Genomic DNA, 24,347 nt, shown 5'->3' with positions numbered 1-24,347 from the left:
TTTGGGCTCTTGTGGAAAATGCGACTATGAACATACGTGTATAAATCTTTGTGTGAGCATATTTTCACTTCTATCAGGCATGTTCTTAGAGGTGGCACTGCTGGACTGGACATGTGTCTTAACCTCTCAGGGCCTCTGTTTCCCCATCTGTAAAGCGGCTTAGTAATAGGGGTTGCAGTGAAGATTAATGAACTGAATCTATAGACAGCATTTAGGACATGTTTCTACAACATTAAACATTCATAGCATTTCCTCATCTCATATGTTCACCAATCTCGGAGCCCTCTCCACTCCCTCTTTTTTAGGGTTTTATGGTGACTTCATTACACAGGTATGATTGATTAAATTATTGGCCATTGGAAATGGATTGAACCTCCAGGACGTCAGAGCAGGGAGCTGGAAGTTCCAGCCCTCTATTCAAGGTTGGTGGTTACCATGGCAACCAGTCCCCATCCTCAGGCTTGGTCCGAATGGTCCATTTACATAACAAAAGGACACTTTTAAATCTCTCATCACTTAGGAAATACCAGAGATTTTAGAAACTCTGTGCCAGAAACAGGATGAAGACCAAAGATACATTTCTTATTATAAATCACAGTGTCACAGCCCGAGAAACACTTTCTTCACTGTTCTATTCTTGTCTAGATTTGCTCATTCTTTAGGCCTCTGACTAAACACAATACGTTTATCTTAGATGGGCCCCTCACAGAGCATCCTATGAAAAATAGTCTCTTCTTTCTTTCTGTCACAGACCGTGATCATTTGTCACAGCCCTTTCCCGGCTATCAGTGATCATTTCTTCTCTTTGTTTACCTGGTTAATGCCCAGCTTGACCACCGCATAATGGTTAGGATAGACACCTTCCCCCCACTCTTGTCTTAGGAGGCCTAACCAAGGTGAAGACCCATATTTCTTGCTCAAGAAATAGCTGTCAAATGAGCAAATTAATGTATTAAAATTATTTTTGGTCACTGCATAATACCTTGCTGGATATAGGTCTTACTGACTTTATCAATTATATTACTTTTATGCTGATTTTAATGCTCAACAATTTCAATATGACAAGCTTTTTTAAATGGATCCATCCTGATCCAGCAAGTCACCGCATTGACTTGGGCATACATACTCTTGCGTTAGTGATTCACGAAGGGATAGCGCAGTCTAAGACCATGTAAGCCGCAAATGGGGTTACTGATACCCTCTCCACAGAGACACAATGGACCTGGGACCCATAAACATTTGTGGTGTTTCAGACCATGTGTCCATAGTTTGGGCCATATTTGTCCTCACCAGCTAATGAAGTCTGAAACATACAGGTGTCAGAAAAAATTCTATATGTGAACATCATCCAGCAGAATCTTTGCTTATCCCTCATGTATGAATAATGCATAATCGGTGTAAGCCTAACTTACATTGTCTTAAGGGAAAAAAAATCAACTCATAATTTCAAAACCCAGGGAAATTCTAGAAGTGAACACGATTATATCCGGGTACTCAAGTAATGTCATTGAGAACTTCTCTCATCCAGCCTTTTCATCCATTATAAGCCAAGCACTGATATAGGAAACTAAGGCAGAAGACAAATGATTAAATGGCCTTACTACCTACAACCCACTGACAAATTATTGAAACAGGTAGAGTGACCTTCCTCTAGAGATTCAGCTGCCTCAATGTTAATACAGGACAAAAAGCGATCTTCCCGCCCCTGCCTTCAGCTCAGGTCATGAATGAAACACAAAACCTGCTCCTCTAGTGTGTCTGCACCCCCTTGCTTGCCATTTGTCTTATTTTCCTCATCACTGACCTTGAGACCTTTGCACATCTTCTGGATTTGTAGGTGGGCATACCTTGTTTTCTTGGGAATCCATCCGTAAACCAGGCCAAGGACAAGGGATTCATTGCATGTTTGTTTGTGATCACTTTACCTGCAACCTTGCCCTGCCACCATCCTGTCCTTCCTTCCCCAGAAAAGGAATCCTCACTTGAGATGTAACAGGCAAGAGTTCCTAAGCCTGGAGCTGGGAGGACAAAGCCCTTCATCTTATCCTTCTTCCCATGTGGAGTAAGGTGTTGGCTCCAGGGACACGTGAGCAGCCATACTGCAGGGCGGTCAGGTAACTACCTGTTTCCAGTATGGGTCCATCGCTCCTTGAGAAACAGGAAACAATAGCTCCCATGTCACCTTGTCCTTGCAGAATAGCAGAGGCCGGGGAAAGCCATGAAAATCAGAGATAGAGAAAGACAGCCTGAGTTTTAGGAACTTTGAACTCTTATTTTCTGCAAACTTTCCTATAAACTCTCTGTCCCAGGTGGCTGGGCAAATACTTGAGCCTTGAAATGAAATTTTGGAGTATTTGGTACTTCACAGAAACCAAATCAATCATGAACTTGTGTAATAAACTTCAGCCTTTGGCATTTCATGATTTTGAGACTTTTATTGCACTGTTTTTATACTTTGTCTTCCACGTTATTTGTGTTTGCTTTATATTTTGTGTAATCTTTTTGGAAAAGGAGTATTACATAAACCCCTGACCCAGTGAATAATAGGACTGTGATTTTACATTTCTTTGTTATATGTAAATTATATTAGAATTTTGTATGATATTTTTATTTCCAAGATTATTTCATTTTAGAAAATGCTCTTTCTAACAGAGAATATACTATTTAATCATTCTTTAGTAAGAATCACTGGTATGTGGAATATCCCAAAAAGTTCATGATCATGAAACATTTTTCTTGCAAAATCTTTAAAAACAAAATTTATCTTTTTATTTGTTGAATGGTCATTCATATGTAGGCAAAGGGTTCACACATAGATTCTGTAAAAGAACAAAATATATTGAACAAGCTTATACTAGAATCAGTTTTATTATTAGTCAAATTCATATTAAATTTTTTGTCTTTTTCCCATGAAATAAATATTTTTTTAAAAAAAATACTCCTTACTGAGGGCACCTGACTGACTCAGTTTGGAAGAGGATGTGACTCTTGATCTCTGGATTGTGAGTTTGAATCCCACGTTGGATGTAGAGACCATTTAAAAATAAATAAACTCTTTCAAAAATAAAAAATAAAATACTACTTACTGGAAATACTAAGATTTTCAAATTATTCATCACAGGCTAAGAACATAATAGTAATAGTAACAACAACGTAACAAGTTCACAAACTCTCTACAATATCCCAGACTTTGAATCTTTAAAAGGAAAAGTTAAAACCTTAATGAAGTAGACAGCTAAGCATAATGAGACTACAAAAATATTTTGAGGATTATATAAGACAATATGTATTAGATACAAGAAAGAAAACTCCTACATACTTAATAGTAAATGAAACCTAGGCATTCCTGGGTGGCTCAGTCAGTTAAGTATCTGACTGTGGCTCAAGTCATGATCTCAGAGTCCTGGAATCAGGCCCCACATTTGGGGGTGGGGGGAGTGGTCCATGCTCAGCAGGAAGTCTGCTTGAAATTCTCTCTCCCTCCCTTCACTTATGTACATGCTCTCTCTCAAACAAATAAAATCTTTTTTGCTTAAAAATTATTTATTTGGGCAGCCCGGATGGCTCAGCGGTTTAGTGCTGCTGTCAACCCAGGGCCTAATCCTGGAGACCCAGGATCAAGTCCCATGTCAGGCTCCCTGCATGGAGCCTGCTTTTTCCCCTGCCTATGTCTCTGCCTCTCTCTCTCTCTCTCTCTCTCTCTCTCTCTCTGTCTCTCATGAATATTTATTTATTCATGAGAGACACAAAGAGAGAGGCAGAGACATAAGCAGAGGGAGAAGCAGGCTCCACACAGGGAGCCCGATGTGGGACTGGATCCCAGGATTATGCCCTGAGCCGAAGGCAGACGTTCAACCACTGAGCCACCCAAGCATCCCTAAATAAATAAAATCTTAATGGTAATAATAATAAATGAAACAAAAAATTGTGACTTATAAATTTGAAAAATTTAAAAACTAAAATGAGTCAATAGGCCAAATTAAAATAATGATGATAGATTAGGAATGGTATCTATAATATATTTACAGATGCCTGGCTGGCTGAGTCATTGGAGCATGTGACTCTTGATCTCGGGGCCATGAATTTGAGACCCATGCTGGGTGAAGAGATAATTAAAAATAAAACTTTTAAAAAAGTTATAATATATTTAACAGAGAAATGATTAATATTCAGATATCTTAAGAACTGCCATATTTTAGAAATAACAATACAGGCAACCCCCCTTCAAACAGTTAGAGCATTTGAATGTAAAGAAAGAAAAAGGCTTTAAAAATACATAAAATCCTTCTCAAACTCAGAAGTCATCAGGGTAACTCTGTGTGTGTGTGAATGCAATTAGGAAGATTGAGAAAAAAGACTTACTAATATCTGGGTTTGGAATAATTGTATTGGTGAAAATATGCACATTTAATATTTTATAGAAGGCAACTTCTCAGTAGCCATTGAGATGTATGTGTCCTTATATCAGGTTATGATAGAACTACCCTATGCACTATGGGGTATATCAAGGTGATGATCCTCAATACTTCTGTATTGTCAGAGAAATGTTGGATTGCTATAACAAACATACCTCCAAATTCAGCATCTTAACACGGAATTTATTTCTCACTCATCAAACTGTCCAAGGCAAGCATTTTGGTTGGCAAGTGACTTTCTTCTTAGCCATGAATCACAGTCAGACTCCTTCCATCCTGTGGCCCCACAGTCACTTTGGGCCTCACTGTCACCTACCTCTGGCCACAAATGGAGGAGGAGATAGGAAGTAGAGGGCAAAGGCTTTCTTAAGGCTGAGGCTAAGAAGTGGCACACATCACTGGCTCCCAGTCCATTGTGAGAACGGGTCCCAGGGCCAGCCTTCAACACAAAGGGTGTGATGAATACAGACCAGCCTGGCCAGCCACTACCAACAACGGCTTTTCACTACAGATGGGGCATGGGCTGGCTCCTCTGGTCCACAGCCAGCCCTTTCTGGCCCTGCTATTTTTCTCTGCCATATAATTTTCTGAATAGTTCCAAGTTCCATAAAAAAAAATCCCAAGGGAACTTGGATTAAATAGCATTGGACCTACAAAGTACGTTTCTTTATAGATTATTTTCTACATAGATTACATATGTTACAGGCATCCACAGAAAGGAGATACCTGTCTGGCATGTGCCTCTAAAGGGAGTATTTTGAAGGGTCCTGGGGATTTAGGGTTCCCTGGGGGATTTAGGATTCTTTTTCTTCCAAGAATGTCCAAACATAATGTCCTTCTCAGGTTTGGCTGAGAAATCTATGTAAAGAAGACCTCTCTAGCCCAGAAGTCAGCAGCAGTTAACTGGACCCTTCTAGGAAATGTCAACAAGTAGATTCCCAGAGTCTCAGCCATCCTGTTACAGCTCTTCCTTGGCCTATGAAGAACAATAAATACACCAAGAAAGAGACCCTAGACATGTATAAATAAACCAAATAAGAACTTACACAATAAAAAGTATCGCTTATATATTATTAACACTTCCAAAACTTGAACAGAATCCTGAGCTCTCCATCTGGAATCAAAAGAGCATCTCTCTGCATGAATCTTTTGGAACACTGCCCATGGAAAACAACCAGCAAACTGGAGCCTCCAGATAGGATGCAATAGGAAGCACCACCCGTGAACTAATCTTTCCAAAAGATGAACCAAATCCAATCAAACCTCTAGCATTAACTGTGAGCTTTGGGTAAACGACATCACAAAGATGTGGTTGGTCAGGTCCACACGATGAATAACCCTATGGTTATTCAAACACCATGGTTTCTTCAACAAATAAATAGCACCGCCATAAAAGGAAAGGATGGGAGACTGTTATAGATCAAGAGATTTAGGAAGTAGATACACAAGTACAATGTGCAAGAGGTCTTCTTGGACACCTGACTCACACATACCAACCGGCAAACAGCCATTCTTGAAAAGGTCAGGGAACATAAGCCCTGATTAGGTAGCAGAGGGTACTAAGAAATTATTGTTAATTTCTTAATTATTGTTAATAATTAACAATTATTCTTAATTATTGTTAATTTTAGTAGAAGTAGGGATGATGCTACAGTTATGCTAATAATAACAAGAATTCTTCTCTTTAGAGATAAAGTATTTACTGATGAAGTTCTTTGATACCTGGCATGTTTAAAATAAATATTATAGGTGGAATGGGTGCAGAGAAAGATTAGTATAAGTGACAACCGTTGAAACCAGTATGATGAGTCCTTGGGAGTTCATGTAAGCATCGGACTCCTTTCTATTGGAAATGGTGAAATTTCCCATTAAAAAAAAAGAAGAGAAAGTCAGACTTAATTTCCTCCTGAAAGGATCATGCAATCACCCTAGATACTAACACCATAGGGACAAGAATATTAGAATGAATGTAAAACTTAAGATTCTCATTTTAAAAATTATCAGTAGATTCAACGAATCCTAAGTATGTCTAGGTTTTGACGCTTGTAGAACATGCTGGGTGGGAATGGAAGGTCCTTCTTCAATTGTAGTGACTTTTTTTTATGTTCCTCTCTTAACAGTAAGAGGTTGATTATTTTATATCGTAAGGGACTGTTTTCCTGCCACACTGGATGTGGAAAAAAAAAATTAACTGTGCAGAGAGGTGGAAATTAATTGATAACTTTGAGATAATTCTCCAGGTTTCTATGGGCTTGTGTGCAGCCACCTGATCTTATTCTACTCAAGCTCCTGACTAATGCCTGTGTAGAGCAGGGTCAAGAGCACCAGCAGATCTAACCTGGGACAGAGCTCCTACTTCATGCTCACCGTGTTCCCAGCACTGAGTTTGGCACCAAGGCCACAGAGCCAGATCAGATCAGACAAATTTATCTGTTTTTGTGCTTATTTTTGTTTTTGCCCTTTTTCCCCCCAAGACTAATTTGTAAATAGATGATAGCAGTAAAGAATGATGGGCTATGGCTATCATGGAAGAAGTGTGTGCAGGGTGAAGTAGGGACTGTTGGGTAGGTGTGTTCTAGGAAAGGGAAAAAATGATAACTAGGAAGTGTAGTGTGGGGGGTGGGGGGAGTGCTTGTTTGCTGCACTGATGTATTTGGGCTAATGGAGGTAGGGAACCATTGAAATAAGGAGGGCACGGTCAGTGTGTCACGTGGGCTTCTGTGGGGAGCGTGGGGAGCAGGAATGAGGGCGGCTTGGCAGGAGAGGGGCACCAGCTGTCACAGGGACGGGCAGGGAAAGAATCGGAAATGGCTCAGGCCTGACTGGCACAGCTCGAGGCCTGAAATATAAAAGGACCTGCTCAGCCGGGGTGGAGGGACATGGACTGGATACCCCTGGCCAAGGGAAAGAGAGGACACACACGAACACAAACAGGGGTGCCTGGGTGGCTCAGTAGTTGAGCATCTGCCTTCCACCCAGGGTGTGATCCTGGGGTCCCCGGATCTAGTCCTGTATCGGGCTCCCTGCATGGGGCCTGCTTCTCCCTCTGCCTCTGCCTCTGCCTCTCTCTGTGTCTCTCGTGAATGAATAAATAAAATATTTAAAAATAAACAAACAAAAACCACGCAAACAAAAAGCATGAAATGAGCCACCCAGACGTTTGTCTTTCGTTCCCGGACAGAACCGCGGTAGGGGCCCCCCTTCCTCCGAGTTCACCACCGGTAAGAGTGCTCCACGAGAACCTGAACTTATTCTTTTTTTTTTTTTTTTTTTACGTATTTTTTTAAATCAATTTGCCAACATATAGCATAACACCCAGTGCTCATCTCTCCAAGTTCCCCCCTCAGGGCCTGTCACCCAGTCACCCCCACCCCCTGCCCACCTCCCTTCCACCACCCCTAGTTCGTTTCCCAGAGTTAGGAGTCTCTCATGTTCTGTCTCCCTCCCTGATATTTCCCACACATTTTTTCTCCTTTCCCCTTTATTCCCTTTCACTATTTTTTATATTCCCCAAACGAATGAGAACCTGAACTTCTACTCGAGAGTCCTCCGAGCACTTTCTGTATGAACTCAAATGTTCATTTGGAATGGATGCTTGAAACACGCGGTAAACCGATGTTTTATTTTTCCTTTTAAAAGCAGACTGGGTGTCTAGGATCCAGAACAGCCACAACTGTGTCGCAGAAGAGAAGGTCATTTGGCATAAACACAAGAGATGCAGTGGCGAGCACTGTCATCGGCGTCCCCTGCCGGGGTCCCTTGCCCCTACCAGATGGGTGTCTGCCAGAGGAGCGCCCCACCCCCCCGCACACGCGTGCCTCTCCCCCAGCGCCCTGCACTCTGTGCTGTCTCCCTGGGCCGGGCTGGGAGTGCTGGCCTAGGTGCAGGGGGAGTGAGCCTTCATCCGTGAATAAGGAGAGGGTAGCGATGGTCACAGCCTCCAGCTCCCGTGGCCCTCACGGATTAAGGGTATGGGATTTATTTTCTCCTGGTCTCTCAAGTCTCTGCAGGGAGTTTAAGCGCGTCATAGCCTGTGATGGTAGGTGACTGGAACACCAGACCCTTCCCTGATTGTCTGCCTACCTTTTCTCGTCTCACTTCTTGAGTCTACCCCCTGGATGATCTTTCCTTCACCTAAGTTGACCACCCACCCTTAGATCCTTGTATTGGGCTCTGCTTCTAGGGGATCTCATCAGAGACAGCCACCCTCTGAGGACTTGTCAGCATTAAGCTCTAGAGTGGGCCTTGCTGGGTGAGTATGACATCACAGGAAGGCAACAGAGAAAAGACACCTGAAGAATGAAGTTAAAAGAAACTCCAAATTTTCACTTTTCAAAGGAAATTAAATTAAAACCAACAGGGGACACCTGGCTGGCTCAGTCGGTAGAGAATGCAACCCTTGATCTCAGGATAGTGAGTTCAAACCCTATGCTGGGGGTAGAAATCACTTAAAATTAAAATCTTTAAAAAAATAAAATAAAGCCAAGCTGAATCGATCTAAGCTATCAGAGTCATGAATGTAAAGTCACAGAACTTTATCAAGGTAGTAAAGACTTTTTATTCTTAACTCACCTCAAATTGGCATACACTGGGGAAACCAGAAATCAAGACACAAAGGAACTTGCCAATTCACAAATATAGAATTATTTTATGATGGAGCCAACAAAATCAAAACACATGCATTCAGACAGGATGTAAGCAGTTACAGAAGTACAGTGTATTTTCAGCTCCATTTATTGGAAATGATCGATACCATCATTACGCCATCTTACTTAGATGGTTAGTTGTTCATTGGCTTCCTTGGTTGCGTTCTTTCTCAGCTTCTTCGCAGGGCCCAACAGTGTATCTACGTGAAATCTCGTATGGTGCTCACAATCTTCCACATCCTCTTTAAAGCCAGATGGGAGTTTAGCGTTCTATATTTACCAGTCATTCAGTGAATACATATTTTTAAGAGTATCTACCATGGGGGCATCTGGCTGGTTCATTCAGTGGAACATGCAACTCTTGCTCTCGGGGTTGTGAGTTCAAGACCCACATTGGGTGTAGAGATTACTTAAAAATAAAATCTTAAAACAAAAATATCTACCATGTGATAGACATTGCTGTAAATGTAGGAATATTTTGGTAAATAAAGCACAGATTCTTTCTCCTTAGGTGCCTTAAATTTTAGTAGGAGAAGAGAGAATGATTTTTTTAAGGGTATAAAAGGACTGTAAGGATGTAAATGTCTACCAGGTTCAGGGATGTCTGAATTTAAAGGCTTAGATTATGTCATCAGGAATTTCTTCCTTGTACTACAGGTGGGTGTTGGAAACAACCAAGACAAGATCCCTGATTTGGGCTTGACATTTACAGCAAGACAGTGAGCCGGGGGGACTTGAGATCATGCCCACCACTCCCCCTCCGCCCTGCCATAGTCTTAAGCATCTGTGTGCAATCAGTGAATGATTTTTTTCCGAATGACTGGATCGTATTGATTTGGATCAACCCCGATTTTCCCCTCTAGATTTCATGTATCTTCTCATCAACTATTCATTTCCATTTGTGAATATTCAATGAAGGCCAGTGATGGTCAACACTCCTTTACATCTCCTTAACCATTTATGTCTTTGCAGTCCATTCAATTACACAGAGAATACCATGGGATATTAGGAGACTGTTTTTCTGGAGGGCATCTGGCCTGGCTCAGTGGGTGGAGCATGTGACTCGATGTTTAGGCTGTGCATTTGAGCTCCACATTGAGCACAGAGATTGCTTAAAAATAAAATCTTAAGGAAAAAAAGATTGTTTTGCAACAGTCATTCATTCACTCATACTCCTAATTATTCACCACCTACCAGACACTGCTAAGTATTTTATATCCATTGTTTTAGTGAATTTTTATGCCAATTTTATGAGACAAGGACTATTATTATTCCTCTTTGACAGATACAAAGACTTAAAGCTAGAGAGTTTAATAAAATATCAATGGGGAGAAAGCTAGTAAAAGGCAGATTTAAGATTGGAACTTGTAGGCATCAGACTTCAAAGCAAGTACTTTTCACTGTAACCTGATATTCTCCTAACGTGTTTTATCTGTATTTCCTTCTCTCTCTTACTTATCCCTTTGTTTTTGTTTTTGTTATTGTTTTTTTAATGAAAGCCCAAACTGAAAAGTCTGTTTGAACTGAAAGATATCCTTAAAATAAACCTGGTGGTCAATGATTATCATGATGGCAGTAACACACACAGCTTGAATGCAATAAAGTAGAATTTCAAAATTACCCAGAACAAGTGAAAAGTGGCATTAATAAGGACAAGTAACTTCGCAGAGTGACGAGGAGCTGTGGCCTTGGAGTCACAAGGAGCCAGGTTTGAATCCAAGCTCTGCCGCACTCTGGCTATGTAACAGAGGACTTGTTCCTTAGCACCTGCAAGCCTCAGTTTCTCCATGGGGTGGAAAGCATCTGATCCTGAGACCCACTGTGTATGAGTGAGTCTGCACGTGAAGCATTCAGAAATTTGGCAGAGGGGCGAAGGAAGACAGGATGAGAGTGCAGAGGATAGGGGTCCCAGAGGCTCTGACCCCAGGGAGAGCCAGGAGGACCAAGGGCTGAGCCACAGCCACGGCCAGCCACCTGCTTCCCACAAACGATCATTATGCTGCACCAGAAGGGAACCTCACATCCCCCTCCAGGCGTGAATCCAAACACAATCCAAACACTTCAAACTAGATGCCCACCCTGACCCTGGACCGTATGACCTTGGGAATGTTGATAAATCCCTTACATCTCTGTGTTCTCACTCTTCCAGTGGCAATCCTAGTAGACTTCACCTCCATGCTCATGAGGACCCAGGAGATGACACAAAGTGCTTCACATGGTACCTGGCCCCAGGGAAGCACTCAATACGGCCTGTTACTGCAGCTGGTCTGTTATTAATACTACAGAGATCACACTACGTGTCAGGAATATGGATACTGAAAATGGGGCACTGAGTAAATTAAACTTATACATAAAGAGTAAGTATTATAGAGGCATTAAACTGTGTTTATGAAGGATTATTTAAGATTTTATTTATTTATATGAGAGAGAGAACACAGCTGGGGGAGGTGCCAAGGGAGAAGGAGAAGCAGACTCCCCACTGAGCAGGGAGCGGGACATGGGCCTAGACCCCAGGACCCTGAGATCATGACCTGAGCTGACAAAGGCAGACGCTTAACCAGCTGAGCCCCCCAGGTGCTCCTATTTATGAAGAATTTAAAATACAGGGCACCTGGCTGGCTCTGTGGGTAGAGCTGGCCATTCTTGATGTCAGCGCCATGAGGTCTTGAATTCAGGCCCCACGTTGGGCTTAGAACTTACTTTAAAAAAAAAAGAACTTAAAATAATATGATAAATATTTACATTTAATGTTGGTTGAAAAAGGCAGAATACAAAGTAGTGTATAAAATATGATTACAAGGGATCCCTGGATGGTGCAGCGGTTTGGCGCCTGCCTTTGGCCCAGGGCGCGATCCTGGAGACCCGGGATCGAATCCCACGTCGGGCTCCCGGTGCATGGAGCCTGCTTCTCCCTCTGCCTATGTCTCTGCCATTCTCTCTCTCTCTGTGACTATCATAAAATAAATTTTTTAAAAAAAATATGATTACAAGAAAATATGAAAAGGCATAGAAAAAAAGCACAAAATAGACCAGTATATTCATAAGCTTCATTTTTGTTTGAATAAGTATCCTTACTTTATTTTTCTGTACATTTGAAAAACTTTCTGTAATCCATATTATTTTGTACTGAATAAAGGAATCTGCATTTTGCAAATAATCATCATCATCATCATCATCATCATCATAGAGGGATGCTTAATTTCTAGTTGCCCACCGTTACAACGTTGTGAAGTATCCAGGCTACCTGGAGACCTGTCCTTTTCTCGTGAGGAAAAGTGGGAGGAGTCATTAATCGAAGGTATGGTCTGTGCTGCCTCTGCCAACCCTTCAGGTCAGAGGAGAAGTCATCCAAGTGCAACTTCAGCATCGCTGTGGTGCCACTCAGAGAAGCCGGGACAGCACACATGCACCTTACATTACACAAATTGTAGGTCTTTAGGGAGGAAAGGTTGCATCCAAGATAATTAAATTAAATGCTAAGCATTTATAAATGGAATAAGAAAAATAGCATGGATATGTTGAGAGGAAAAACAGAGAATTGAGTCCTAAATCTCCTTGGCACAGACTCCTCCTGACCTGGTCAACGTGTTTGCTCCCATCAGCATGATGAAAAAGAGAACAGAACCCAGGTCCTCAAGTCAGAGAAACAGATGAGAATGTGCTTCTCTTGTCATATAACAGAGCCCACAACCCAAACTGAACTTTAAAACTAAGTTATAAATGAGCAGACCCTCCTGAACCCACAGACCACACCTTCCTCACCAGGAGTATGTGCAGAGCAATGCCGGCCACACATGCACACACACACAGATCCCTGGGCTAGTGGGGCTTGTGCCACACTTGACACTGAAGCCTACACTCCTGAGTTTTGTGGGAAACATTATTTTCCACCAAGAGTGGCCATGCTGACAATAAACAAAGGACCCTTCTGGAGCTGGAGGAGGGGTTTAGTGGCTCCAGTGCAACTAGAGGAAGGCCGCCACTCCGCTCACAGAGGAGCTCCCTGGCTGGGGCACACACGGAGCTGAGGATTTAGCCTGCAGGATGGATGCAGCCCCGGAGGGCCCCGGGAGGTGGTGGCCAGCATCCCATTTCCGCAGGCGGAAAAACAGAAACTGTGGTGCCTCTGCAGCGGGGTACAGCGAAGGACAGTCACTGTCACTGAGGTCTGCCCCTCTCCAAAGGTCTTCACCGTGGCGCAAGTGGTTCTCAGACATGAACCAGGGCTTTTATTTCAAACGATAATAACCCTTTCCCCCTGGGCTGGCCAAAATGAAAGCAGCACTCGACGCATGATTTCTCTCTGCTTGAACTATGCTCAAACTAACAGGAGGTGCATCTGAAGGATGGAGCCCTTTCACACCGAGTGATGGAAACTTGCCCTGTGGGGTCCAGGTGTCGGCAGCTCCAGTTCCCCCAGAGCCAGGAGGGACACAATTGCCCCCAGCCAGCCATCTGGCCAGGGGTGGGGGACTGTCTGCTTCCTGGGCCTCTGCAGCACGGGGTCCCCACACTGCTCGGCATGCAGCAGTGAGAGATTTCTCTGGTGAAGATGCACCAGAACAATGTCTTAACCAGCCTCTGTGGAGAGAGACAGTGGGCAACCTCTTCATCCCAGCACTGAGGGGAAGTCCAGCAGGAATAGGCCAGGGCTGCTGCTGGCAAATAAAGAGTAGAAATGATGTCTTCAGAAAGATGAGCTACACGGGGGATCTGAGAATTAAAATAGCAAATAAGTGATAGAGTGGAGAGTTCTGAGCAATCACAGCGAGATTGGAACCAATTCCTGAGCTGGTCCACAAGGAATATGGTGCCTCATTGCACATTCCTCCTCCTCCTTGCCCTCATCATTTCTATTAATAGTATTATTGTTAAGTTATTGATGGAGAAGTCTATCGTAATCATGTATTTAATATTAGAATTCCCTGTGATCTAAGCATGCAAAAGGCACCTGTTAAAAAGAACGATTTACCACTCAAGCTCATGGTACCCACCGCTCTGTGGCTAGGGTATAAGCGCACTCTGGGGCCCCCCTTCCGCCACGCACCCTGCCCTCCGCACAGCAAATGCCCACTTCCCATCAGCCCACACTCCTGAGCGAAGTACTGGCTCTAACGCAGAAAGGACTTCTGTCAAAGAAACGGATGAGCTTGTTAACGATGGGGATGGAGACGGTGCCCTAATGGGCCACTGTGTCATAGCTCAGTACAACGCACGCGGTCAGCGCTATTTGCAATCTCACACGGCACCGGGCCCCATCATTATGTCCACGCAATTGCTTCATTCAGTGGACTTTTCAGGAAGGGGCTCTCACCAAGGCCACCCATCCAGAAGCTTCCGTTACACGTGGGAGTAGAGCCAGCGCCTGAAGGATTCAACACTGCATATTCGGAAACAAACGCGTGGCTGAAAGACCTCATGATGAGCAGGTACCCTACAAACACAACCTCAAAAGGCCGGAGGGACGGTATGAGGCCTTTGGGCTGTGATGATGGGTGGAAACCCGGAGTTGATCTGCAAACATTCACAAAGTCAGGTCCGCACAAGCCTCCCCAGAGAAGCAGAGCCTGGAAAATCATCGGTGCCCACGAGTTTTTACAAGCTTTGAAAATCCCTTCAGAGACAGATTTTTCAACGGATAATCTATAAATATTTCAGCACATTTCTCTGAATGATAAGAACCATTTTTCCATGGGATCCCGGCACCATATCATGCCTAAAATGAGGTACAATAAATTATAGCATTGAATACATCTAAGCTTTTGAGTTTCCTCAAATGTGTGAACCTGCCTCTAAATCCTTTTTATAGCGTGTGTGATTTCATGTTTTGTTTCTGTAGATTAGCGAGTCAACATTTCGTTCCGTTTTGCTTCCATTAAACTGTGCAAATCTTTCAATTAGATTCACCTTCGCCAAATGGCCCAAGGCTGCCGTTTCTGATTGAGCCTGGTCTCTGGCAGATTTTAAGCTAATTCTCAACAGACAAAACAAGGTTTCGTTTGTCCTAAAAGATGAGTTTTGTTACCAGCCTGCCTGGTGGAAAATTGAAGCACTGACTAGAGGTAAAACCAGCTTTCATTGTAATGTGAGCGAACACAAAGCTTCCAGCTACCACAACAAAGGAGGAGTCACCAACCACTGTAAGGGCAAGGGTGGGAGATCGCCTTGGCCGGTGGAATCTCTTGAGACAACATCAACCCCTTTGACGAGAAAGCATGCATGGCACACGCCCACCATGAGACCGCTCGGCCTCTGTTCTGACACACGGTCAACAACACTCCTGTCCACTTGTGGGGCCTTTGTCACTTCCCTGATGGCACACAAATGGTTTAAGAGAAGCAGCTCACATTCTGCAGCGATCCAGGTAAGAGATTATTGGAAAAGAACAATTAATCAAAACATCTGCTGGAGCTATCCTCGGTCTTCAGTAGACTTAGAACCAGTTGCTTCAAACCTACCTGGTCAGGTGGTCAACATGCTCACTCTGGCCACCCTGTCTGCTTCTGTTTCTGGAACAAGCCAATCTCATTCCTTTTTTTTTTTTTAAAGATTTTATTTATTCACTCATGAGAAACACACACAGAAAGAGAGGCAGAGACACAGACAGAGGGAGAAGCAGGCTCCATGCAGGAGCCCGATATGGGACTCGATCCTGGGACTCCAGGATCATGCCCTGGGCCAAAGGCAGGCACTGAACTGCTGAGCCACCCAGGGATCCCATCCAAGCTCATTCGTGCCCCAACCTCTGCCCCTCCTCATCTCTGTCTGGAGCTCCTTTTTATTTTTTTATTTTTTTGGCTGGGTACAGTATACTTTATTGATGGTACATGACAAGGTAGGGCTCCCCAAGCCCCGCCCCTTCCTCAAGGTCTAGGATGTAAATTGGAGGTCAGGAGATGGAGTGTGTTGGGGGATTAAGTTGGGGCAGGGACTCCCCAGCAGCTGAGGGCCTCTCTCTTCCTCTTGTTCTTGCTGGGGCTGGTGGTCCAGGAGGCTCTTACTCCTTGGAGGCCATGTGGACCATGAGGTCCACCACCCGGTTGCTGTAGCCAAATTCATCGTCATACCAGGAAATGATCTTGACGAAGTGGTCATTGAGGGCAATGCCAGCCCCGGTGTCAAAGGTGGAAGAGTGGGTGTCACTGTTGAAGTCACAGGAGACAACCGGGTCCTCAGTGTAGCCCAGGATGCCCTTGAGGGGGCCCTCCGATGCCTGCTTCACTACCTTCTTGATGTCGTCATATTTGGCAGCTTTCTCCAGGCAGCAGGTCAGATCCACAACTGACACATTGGGGGTGGGGACACGGAAGGCCATGCCAGTGAGCTTCCCGTTCAGCTCAGGGATGACCTTGCCCACAGCCTTGGTGGCGCCAGTGGAAGCAAGGATGATGTTCTGGGCAGCCGCTCAGCCATCACACCACAGCTTCCCAGAGGGGCCGTCCACGGTCTTCTGGGTGGCAGTGATGGCATGGACGGTGGTCATGAGGCCCTCCACGATGCCGAAGTGGTCATGGATGACTTTGGATAGAGGAGCCAAGCAGTTGGTGGTGCAGGAGGCATTGCTGACAATCTTGAGGGAGTTGTCATACTTCTCATGGTTCACGCCCATCACAAACATGGGGGCATCAGCAGAAGAAGCAGAGATGATGACCCTCTTGGCCCCGCCCTTCAAGTGAGCCCCAGCCTTCTCCATGGTGGTGAAGACCCCAGTGGACTCCACAACATACTCAGCACCAGCATCACCCCATTTGATGTTGGCAGGATCTCACTCCTGGAAGATGGAGATGGACTTTCCCGTTAATGACAAGTTTCCCGTTCTCAGCCTTGACTGTGCCGTGGAATTTGTCGTGGGTAGAATCATACTGGAACATGTACACCATGTAGTTGAGATCAATGAAGGGGTCATTGATGGCGACAATATCCACTTTGCCAGAGTTAAAAGCAGCCCTGGTGACCAGGCGCCCAATACGGCCAAATCCGTTCACTCTGACCTTCACCATCATGTCTCGGGGACGCGGCTGGCCCTGCACCAGAAGATGCGGCTGTCTGTCGAACAGGGAGGAGCAGAGAGCTATCTGGAGCTCCTACTCCTGGTTTAGCTCCTTTGCCCCCTCCTTCCTTAGAGGGACATCCTCATGTCACTTCCTGGAGAAGCCTCCTGGACCCAGCTGCCTCTGGCAGCTCCAACAACCTGGTCCAGTCTCTCTTCATCAAACCACCTCATTTATTGCCTTCATAGCATTTATCCTCACCTAGAAGTCCTCTCTGTGCGTGTGTGTGTGTGTGTGTGTGTGTGTGTGGTTTATTCATTTGCCTGTGCACTGTCTAAACCCTCCCTCCTTTGTGTGTGAGCTCCTGAAGGCCGGGCATCAACTGTCAGGGGGGCCAGGATGCCCCCAGGACCACATCGGTGCACAGCACATGGGGGGATGGGACATGAACCAGGGGTGGTAGATCTGCCTTCACACTGAGACCCCAGCACACCTACCACCACGGAGATGGTCCCAGGAAACTTGTCTTTATTTTTTTATTTTTTTTTTAAAATTTTTTTTTTATTATTTATTTATGATAGTCATACAGAGAGAGAGAGAGACAGAGACATAGGCCGAGAGAGAAGCAGGCTCCATGCACCAGGAGCCTGACGTGGGATTCGATCCCGGGTCTCCAGGATCGTGCCCTGGGCCAAAGGCAGGCGCCAAACCCCTGCGCCACCCAGGGATCCCCGGAAACTTGTTTTTAAAGAGTCAGATCCTTGGCTGTAAATTGAAGAGAACAAGGCAGGAGAGGACTTTTACTCTTTGATTTGAACCAAGGACACCTCTAAAGTGGGCAGGGTTTTTTTTTTAAGATTTTATTTATTTGAGAGACAGAGAGATTGAGAGAGAGAGAGAGAGAGAGAGAGGCAAAGGGAAAAGCAGGCTCCAAGCAGGGAGCCTGACGTGGGACTCGATCCCGAGTCTCCAGGATCATGCCCTGGGCTGAAGGCGGTGCTAAACCGCTAAGCCACTGGGGCTGCCCTAAAGTGGGCAGTTTTAACCTAAAAGTAAGACTGGGCTAGGGAACATCCAGGCAAGCCCACAGCTGAGCTATGTACCAACAGTGCAGCACAGCTTCTCCTGCCTTCGACGACGTCCACAATGTTTGGGATCCTTGCCACTCATTGTGGTGGGCACGCAGGATGGACAGATCTCAGGGTATTGGGAGCAGCAACCACCCTGCATCTGAACTTTCAAATCAGGTCCCACACACGTGAAACTTGGTCTCTTCTACATGCATACAGGGGACGGCCTGTCCTCCCTACCCAGGCCTGCTCCAACTCCGTGGGGTCATGTTGAATAAGTGCCCACAGCTCTGGAGGCTCATCCTACTCCTAAATGTGGTCCTTCCAGAAGTGGCACTAGTTTCCACTCTTGATGGCTTTGTTGGAAGTAGATAGTCTTTATGGATTTCTAAAATGTTTTATTTGGTGGAGACTGGAAGTAGAGATGGTGTAAAACTCACCGCAGGCCACTCTCATGTCATCACATGGGAGGCAGCACATGGGACGACTGGAAACGTCCATCCTCCCATACACCCTCCCTGGCAGGCAGAGACATCCCCCTGCCCATAACCCACTCCCCACCCTAAGGAGACAGGTGTACCTGGGTATCAGGCCCCAGGTCCTGGCCCAGTTGGCCTCAGAGCCTGGAGACCAGTGGCAAGAAGAGGGCTGACACCTTCCTCTGCAGAACACTGCCCTGCTTATCTCCCTCTGGGAGGGAGGGAGTTCCCTCTTTGGGAGCTTGGTTTGGCAGCAACTGGGTGCCATCCCCTCTTCCATGGGCTTCTCTGCATTTGCCTGGACTGAAGCTGGGTCAGCAGGGTGGGGGGCAGTCTGTAGCTACATCAATGATGACAAACTGCAGAACTGGAGCTGGAGAAAGCCACACTGGAGAAAGCCAAGGCTCTGCTGCTCGGGAAGAGAGCCTCTAAAATTAGGAGGCAGGAGGCTTTCACCTGAGATTCACCTGCACAGAATGTTCCAAGTCCAGAAGGCTCGGGCAGCCTGGACCTGGCCTATCTGAGAAGGCCAGAGCGTGAACAGTGGCCACCTGGCCCAGCCAGGTCCCCAGCTAGCACAGATGTTGAGAACACCTGTCGGGGACCAGCCACGCCCCAGTCCCTGCCCTGGGGGCTCCAGACCCACATCAAGATGCAGAAGGGCCTCCCTCCAAATACAGCCTGTTAGGCCGGAATTTGTGCCCTGAGAGTTACAGCCTCTTTGGAATGTCCTATCGATCACCTCTTTCTTGCAGCTGGGTCTTTGCTCTTGGTAGGTGTATAGGTGGGTGTCTTTGAGAAGGTAGAAGAAAGGATAATGGAATTATTAGGAACCATCTAAAGAATGATTAAATATCTTTCCAGGTAAAATTACCCACTAGCATCTATGTACATCTTTTTTTTTAAAAAAAGATTTTATTTATTTATTCATAGAGACAGAGAGAGAGGCAGAGACATAGGCAGAGGGAGAAGCAGGCACCGTACAGAGAGCCTGACGTGGGACTCCATCCAGGGTCTCCAGGATCACGTCCTGGGCTACAGGCCGCACCAAACCGCTGCACCACCGGGGCTGCCCGCATCTATGTACATCTTAGATACGCTGCATTGAGAGGTTTGAAATTATTTTTCGTCCACCATGTTAAGTGTTTCATCCCCCTGGGTTGAGTATCAGGCACTGCTCCAGGAGCGATTAGCATCCCCATTCTACAGACAAGCATGGTGCAGAGACACTGAGGGCCTGCCGGGGTCCCCCAGAGGGCAGCAGCAGAGCTGGGATTCAGACCCGGGCAGTCTGGCTCTGCGGTACAAGCTCCTGTCTGCTGGGGGTCCTGCTCGGGGGACCTGGAAGAGCCCCATCTCCTGTCTCTGAATCCAGCTCAACCTGCCACCTCCCCACATGCGTGCTACACCTCAACTCCACTGTTTGTTCTGCCTGCAATGTCCCATCTGAGAACCATGGATGCCCCATCCAATCCCACCTCAGCCACAAGCCCGCTGGCTCCAAACCACAAGAGCACACTCAGTCTACACCATACAGTCTAGCCCTTATGTCCTGTCCACACCTTCTATGGGCTATATCTTGTCTTCCCAGACAGACAAACTGCAAGCTCTTCAGATGGTAACTAGTGGACTTGAAAAAATTATCTCCCGTAATATCTAACATAGAGTTGGTTACCGCTATGGTCTGAATGTCAGTGTCCCCCCCAAAATCCATCTGTTGAAATCCTATTACCCACAGTGACCGTGGGAGATGATTAGGCCATGAATGGAATGAGTGCTCTTGTAAAAGAGACCCCACAGAGCTCCCTCACCCCTTCTTCCCAATGAGGGTATAACAGGAAGTGGCCTTCTCCTGACCTTGCTGGCACCCTGATCTTGGACTTCAGCCTCCAAGACCACGAATGATAAATTTCTGTTGTTTGTAAGCTACTTGGTCCGTGGTATTTTGTGATAGCCCAGCCCGAACAGGTCCCATCTACTCCAGGCTAGGGAATGGTTAACCTGCCTGCACCACCCATGGATTGCCCCAGCACTTATGCTTGCACTAACTTGTCACTGCACCCCAACACCAGTGCTAGTGCTAGGGAGGTTTCATGTTTCCTTGGCAACTTACCAAATCACTCCGGCTCCAGTTCCCATTCTGTAGCTCTGTCGCCAAGGCTGATTGGTCTTTCTTAACAGGAGGTTGTAGGAATAAGTCACCTCCAGGCAGCAGGGGGAGGGTTTGAGTCTGGACAAGTCATGTTGAGTAAGGAACAGGCAGGGCCAGATAGGAAGCAGTAGGTAAGGGACCATGGGATCAGGTTCACAAAATTCCAAAAATGTGAAGGTGAAAGGAAACCAGAGATGAAGAAACAAACCATACCATCCTGTCCCAGGTATCAGGGAGAGGGGTTCTGGTTCTAACAGCTACTTGTGACCAAAAAACATTACCAGACCCTAAAAAGGTAGTAAGCCAGTAAAGATGTGATCACTAGTCTGTACTCAAGGATGCTATCAGTAGAGATGTTAAAAGGATTTAAGTTCCCTGACTGGCTTTCAATAAAAGATCAACCCTACAAGCCCCCAGTGGCCACCCTGTCCGGACCCCTCTCACTCCTGAGAGCTTTCTCTGTGTCCTCACTTAATACAACTCTAACACTTTACTCACTCTCCTTTGTCCTGGAGATTCATTCTTCAACTTCATGAGACGAGAACCTCGCTCTCCAGCCTCAGTGTGTGTCCACGTAGGCTCCCTGAGTTATGTTAACTGGCAGCAGGTGGCAATGAGATGTGTTCCGTAATTCCAGCCTTTGTCTTCAAGGGGCTCATATCCATCCTGAAGATGGCCGTAGGTGTAAAAGGGGGTAAAATATAGTTTTAAAGAAAATGGAGATATTTAAGGGAAAAAAATCAACACAGAGAAACCACAGATCCTCAACACTGTGCCAAGCACAGCTAAAGCGCCTCTGCTGGCCACTGGGCCATGAAGGGAGGGATGTGTTTTGCTCTCAGAATCCTCTTTCCAATTCCCCAACACCATGATTCCAATCGTCAAATCCAGAGGTAAAGGACACCTGTCCTGGGACTGTGGCAGGGGCCCCCAAGACACAGGAGGGGCCACGCTGGGTCTGCAGTGGAATAAATAACAAACAGTTCTGAGGCGATGAGGGAGGCAACTATTAAGGCCCAATCTCCAAAAAATTAATATATTTGGGGAATAGTTTACAAAGATACGTTTTGGAGGAGACAAGGGTTTTTAACTCAAAGGGATGCTCACCAGAAACTTGCTCATTACATGGAGACTGGAAAAAAATAATAATAACCCATCATGGAAAAGGAGTTTTGCTCTATCTGGAGCTTGTTTACTTTCCTACCAGGGAAGAAAAAAACTCATCAGTCGTGTGTTCATGGTGACTTTATTTGTCACAGCCCAAAAGAAGGATTAGTTCAGGTGTCCTTCAGCAGGTGAGTGGGTCAGCAGAAGAGCATCCACACCAGGGCACACTCCAGAGCCATATCCAAGGAGCAGAACATTGAGACACATGATTACTTGGAGGGATCTCCAGGCTATTATGTTGCATAGCAGGGAAAAAAATCCAATCCTGAAAAGTCATTTACTATGTGATTCCATATATATAATGTTTTTCGAGCTGACAAAAATTTTAGAAAAGGAGAGGCTGTTGATGTGGGGAGTAAAGGTAGAAGTTAGATATAGAGAGAGTTAAATGGCCTTATAACCTGCAGCCCATTGGCAAATACTTGAGTCAGGCAGAGTGTACGTTTCCTCCAGGAAGCTCCCAACTGTCTTAATGTTGATGCCTTGCTAGAGGGAAAAACCACCTTAGCTTTACTGTTAATAGCAAGGCCTCTAGCATCCTTGGGTCTTCTTTAGTATATGAAAATCGTTCTGGAAACTTCCCTGTCTTTACCTTCCCCAGCTCCATAGTATACAACCAGTCATCCCTCACAAGCCTGGGGCAGCAGCTCTTCCTGGCCACGGATCCTGTCCCCATGCTTTAATAAAACTACCTTTTTCCACCAAAGACATCTCAAGAATTCTTTCTTGGCCTATCGGCTTTGATCCTTAACATCTTTTCCTACATCACACACACACACACACACACATGCAGGCACACAAAGGGGTGCAAGATGAGACATCCCAAAATGTGCCACTTTGGCAAAAAGATTATTTTGAGTTAAAAGTAGTCAAAACCCAGCATATGCAGGAAAGGCTCTCTGCCTCCCCCAGAACTGCCTACATTGACCTTGAAAAGGAGAGTCTGTCTGGGGAGGACAAGCTTTCATGAGGCCCCGAGACCGAGACCGAGACCGCACAACCCAAAGGAATTCATCTGCATAATAGAATAACCTCGTTTTTTCCAAATACCTGCTTTCACCTTCTTGCCAATGAGATTTCTCAACTTGGTATCCTCAGACCCCTACTTTTTCCTTAAATCACAGAAGCTTTCTGTTGCCTTATTGTCTGGGGAATTGCCTGTGTGCATGGATTCCTCATAGGTACGCCCATTAAATTTGGTTTTCCCCTGTTCATTTGTCTTATGTCTGTTTGATTCCCAGTCCAGCTAGAAGGACCACAGAGCAGAGGGAGGTCTTCCTCCCCAACACACACAGACACACAGCTGGCTACATGTGTAACTGGTGGAGGGGAAGTAAAATCTGGGAGTTCCACAAACCCCAATGTCCTAATTGTGATGTCACAACTGTTACCATTGCAGGGTACTGGGCAAAGAGGACAAAGAATTATTTCTTGTGGTGATAAAACTGTATTATTTCTTGAAACTGCCTATGCTATGCTTTTTAAAAGACATAAAAAATTATCTCAAAGAACTTTGTGTCCAACCATGATACAAACAACAGACAAGCCAAGTTTGAAGGGCATTCTATCCAATACCTGACTAGTACTCCTCAAAACTGTGAAGATCATAAAAAACAAGGAACATCTGAGAAAGTCAGCCAAAAGGAGCCTAAGGAGACCAGACCACGGTATGTAATGTGATATTCTGAATGGGATCCTGGCACAGAATGAAGACATTAGGTAAAAATTAAGGAAATTGAAATAAAAATGGACTTTAGTTAATAATGTGTGGATACTGAACCAAAGGTTATGATTTTAAAATACTGTAGAGATTAAGATGTTGGGGTGCTTGGGTGACTTAGTTGGTTAAGCATCTGCCTTTGACGCAGGTCATGATCCCAGGGTCCTGAGATGGAGTCCCACATCAGGCTTCCTGCTCAGCAGCGAGCCTGCTTCTCCCTCTCCCCCTGCCACTCGCCCTACTTGTGTGTACAATTTCTCTCTCTGTAAAATAAATTTTGAAAATTAAAAAAAAAAGAAAGACATTAAGATGTTAATGCTAAGGAAACCAGGTATGGGGTATATGGCAACTCTGCACTATCTTGGCAACTTTTCTGTACATTCAAAACTATTATAAAATCAATTAATTTTAATACTATATTTTGTAATTAATTATTAAGTAAATTGTCATTGTCCATTTGGGGATAATGTTAAAGCGCATGGACCAACTCTGTCCTAATGACACCAAGATTCCCTTTACTAGCTGCCATGAAAACCATTTGTAGCCATAGTAGGCTTCACGCATCCTCCATGAAAATGGTTGTTTCATTACCATAAAAAGCAGTATTGGGGAACTCCCCAGTGAAGCCACCAAACAGAATCCATGCTGGCATCCATTCTTTCAGGGTGGCTGAAGTGACACTGAGAAGAAATTCTTGTGAGCATTTA

The 24,347-nt window shown here is 45.2% G+C and overlaps 1 pseudogene; it reads right to left on the bottom strand.

The window, feature by feature from the left end:
* Positions 1-16,058: 16,058 nt before the first annotated feature.
* On the bottom strand, positions 16,059-17,096 carry LOC121475734 (annotated as a pseudogene).
* Between the last annotated feature and the right edge of the window lie 7,251 nt (positions 17,097-24,347).

Source organism: Vulpes lagopus, chromosome 14 (genome assembly GCF_018345385.1).
Source record: "Vulpes lagopus strain Blue_001 chromosome 14, ASM1834538v1, whole genome shotgun sequence".
In the NCBI taxonomy this organism is placed as follows: Eukaryota; Metazoa; Chordata; class Mammalia; order Carnivora; family Canidae; genus Vulpes; species Vulpes lagopus.
This window is presented reverse-complemented; position numbering and strand designations above follow the sequence as displayed.